The 3,613-nt window shown below is 44.7% G+C and overlaps 1 long non-coding RNA gene across 1 annotated transcript; it reads right to left on the bottom strand.

Moving 5' to 3' along the window:
* Window positions 1-565: 565 nt before the first annotated feature.
* Window positions 566-2,863, bottom strand: LOC120245999. The gene is made up of 2 exons (XR_005531946.1): window positions 2,803-2,863; window positions 566-1,373 (listed from the first exon to the last, which is right to left on the bottom strand). It is a non-coding gene; the product is annotated as an uncharacterized LOC120245999 (long non-coding RNA).
* Between the last annotated feature and the right edge of the window lie 750 nt (window positions 2,864-3,613).

Genomic DNA, 3,613 nt, shown 5'->3' with positions numbered 1-3,613 from the left:
ATCAGCAAATGTTCCTTATCCAGAAAATGAGAAATCTCATTGGATGCAAAAATAATTGTGATTTAAATATTGATACCCAGGGTTGTCAGTTTGTGACATAAGTAATATGTCATACTTAAAGTAATACAAAACAATACTTCGTTATCCAGAAATAACTACTGTCTTTAATATAGAATCCTCCACATATGAGAGACTTATGAATGGCACACTGAAAAGATGGTCCGACAAGTAAGCTGGAGAAACATTGTATAATATACCCTCGTAGAAATTCATAATTACTTCAGCATATTACACATTTTGAGTAGTCCTGCAGTAAAGATAGGTGTTTACCTTTGTTTAACCTAGAATGTCCCAAACTTATTTGAACTTGGTACCCATTTTTACATCCTTACGTAAAAATATTTTCAGTGTTTAAAGAATCTTAGGACTTGAAAAGGATTTGCTCCCTCAAACTTCATTTTAAAAAAACAAAGTCATAAGAAAACCCTAAGCACACAAAGTAGGCAAAGTTCTTCCGTTTACTTTGTAAAATAGTTTCAGATCAAAAGATAAACAGGAAAGGGTGGCTTGTTTACCTGTTTTATTTTTCACATAAAATTATAAACACTTTGAAATGGTAGTTTCTGGAGTTTACTTTGAGAATTGTAGCTCTAGAGCAATCGAACGTGAACAAAGAGGAATATTGATTGTGCTTGCATTTGGTATTCAGGAGTTTTCATGATTTATTTTATAGTTAAATTTTATCCATTTCGGCAAAGGTGATGTTTATGCAAATGCACTGCCCAAGCTTGGGAAGTTAATGCACTGGCCCTCCCACTCTTCCTTATACCACACTTTGAGCTTTGCGTCTGGTGCAGGACATTGGCTAACTGCAGCGTAATACAGATTATCAACCTGGATAATGAGGAGACTTGAAACCATTCTCGAAGACGTATAATTGAAGGGCTGCAGGTGATTTGGGGGCACGAAGGTCTCTGTGCCACATTAACCTCTTGTCTTTCAGCTCTTGCCCTGTCACCCCAGCAGTGACACTTCACTGCCAGTAGCTTTGGTCTCCAGCAACAGTTGCTTGCAGGGTCCATCTTTTCTATACACGCAGAGGTGGCCTTATTGCTTATCCTTAAGTCTCACAGCACCTGCCAGAGAGTGTCTCCTAAGAGATCTCTGATCCCCAGCTCTGAAGGATCTCCCACCAATCCAACATCCAGTGGTACCAGTTCAGCCTGGCAATATTCCGCTCCTCAGAGGTCTGATTCCCAATTTGTGGGCTCCCTCCTCAGAGCCTGTAGACGCTGACAATCTCGGCCTCTCCGCCAACCTTATCATCATGTAGAGGAGAATGAGTTTGTTTTATGAGGCCCATGAGGACAGAACTAGAAATAGTGGGTAGAAATAAGAGGTTACAATAATTAGAGACACCAAAACCCTGAAGGGATTGCACTGAATTTCCTCCCTACTAATCAAAAGAAGGATCTGCCACAAAATGAACATAGTAACAGAACATGTGCCCTTATTACTACTCCCAACACAGTTTGACTTTTTTATTGTTGCTAGTTTATCTGACTTTCCTTGAGGGCAGCAATCGAGTTTATTTATCTTTGTATTCCCAGGACCCAGTGAGTTATGTAATGGTAAGTACGCAAAACATATGTTCTTGAGGCAACATGGTATATTAGAGAAATCACAGGATTTCGAGTCCATTTCTGGATCATTATCATAACCCAGATTACATTGTTTTTTTTAAACCTGTATTCTTCCCAGAGAGGAGAGTTTCAGGAAGGGAGTGGTTGATGGTTTTGAGCACTATGGGTGAGTAAGATTATTTCATTTTCCTAAGCCTAACTCTTCCAAGAGAAATCTCTGCGGTTTTTCACTCTAAGCAAATGTCGTGTAATAGAAAATGTCCATTGGATTCAGTAGAAAGATCACCAGAGATCTACCTTGATTGAAACAAGTACCAATGGGGGTAGCAGGTTGCAGTAAGCCAAATACTGCACTGGACATAAAGAGGAGATGGGAATCCCACTCATCCAGCAGCTTTTAGGATTATTTACTGTAAATAGAGGGGATGGGCAATAGTTACACACAGCTGTCGTTCAAAGGGTTTGGGTTTATTAGCTTAAATAGGGGATGATCTGAGCATCTTGTATTTACTTGTTTAAAGAAAACAGGTAATATAGAGAGGTTAACAAGAAGAGGGAATAATCTAGAACAAGGTCTCTGAGGAGGCTTCTAAGAGAAAGATGGCATGGGAACAAAAATGAACAGATTTGTTCGAGACAAAAAGAAGGGCAACAACTTTTTCAATTTAATGGGGTTCTAGGGAAAAAGGATAATGTGGATACAAACAAGGTTACAGACTTATAGGCGGGAAGGAATTGAGGCAGCCCCCGTCTGGGCTTTTAAAAGCAACTGGCGGCACAGCACAGTGATCAAAGAGCACAGGCCCCGGACGCAGACTCTGTATTTAAGTCCCTGTGCCTAACCTTGGGCAAGGTGTTTAACCTACTAACGCCTTATTTCCCAGAGGACAGTAACCCTGCTCTTACTCTCTCAGGTTGTGGTAAGGAGTTGATGACTTATATATGTGCAGTCATCTAAGAGTGCTGAGCAGAGGCTCTATCGAAGCATTAGCCACTCTCGCTGTGTGAAGGGAGAGTTGCCCTGCTTCTGCTGACTGGAGGAAAGTGGGCTCAGAGATTTCAACGGAGGACAGACAGTTTGAAGGGAACACTGCAAGAGTACAAAAAAGAAAAAGCAAGGCAAACATAAAAGAGGTGGGGAGCGGTGATGAAGACCCACTTTCAGTTGGAGATGATGTCTAGGTAATTGTGACGATTCTCAAAATTTCCCCGTCTTTAGCCCAGTGGTTGACAGGGATGAGGCAGATAGTAGATAGACCCAAGGGAAGCCATGTTAGAACGAGGAGGTGGAACTGAGCACCCGACGACAGGCTGAAGTGAAGGGCCATGGAACCAAGTTAGAAGTCCATAGAAAGAGGGCAGAGTTGAGGCCCAAAAAAAGACGGGAGATCCTGTATGGTGTGCTCGTCTGAGCAAGGCTACTTGCAGAGCGGGCCATGGTGGTAACCCAGCAGGCCTAATCCCACAGTGGCCCTGGGGGGAGCCCGCAGGGGGAGACAGAGAGGATTGTGACGCGGGCGGGCGGGGCTCCAGGGTGGCGCGTGGTGTACCCCTCAGTTACTCGGTCCTGGTGAGGACGAAGGGCACTTGCCAGGGGGCGCTCCGAGGCTCTGCAGCATGTGCCTATGCTGTAAGGGGGATGAAGCCATCCAAGTCAACCCCGTGAGTTCTCCAAGGCCCTCACCCCGACTTGTCTGCCCCTTTCCCCGGCCTAGCACTGGGGACACTTGCCATTAGGGCCAGTGTGGGCGCGTTGGTGCTGGGGGCTGGGAATCCCTGGTGAAGTAGACAGACTAGATCCTGGGCCGCAAGACTCTCCAGGAGGAGGAAGAGCCTCACTTTGTGCCCACTAGAAAGCAGGCACCCTCAGTCGTTTGCCCCGGAGGTGGGATGGGGCTTACAGAGGTGGGGGGTGGGGCAGAATAAGTTTCTCGGTATTCAGATGCTTCCGGGTCTCTGGGCTAAACAGC

Source organism: Hyaena hyaena, unplaced genomic scaffold (genome assembly GCF_003009895.1).
Source record: "Hyaena hyaena isolate Hyena2069 unplaced genomic scaffold, ASM300989v1 scaffold_449, whole genome shotgun sequence".
NCBI classification, from domain to species: Eukaryota; Metazoa; Chordata; class Mammalia; order Carnivora; family Hyaenidae; genus Hyaena; species Hyaena hyaena.
Note: the sequence above shows the minus strand (reverse complement) of the source record. Positions and strands in the feature narration are given on the sequence as shown.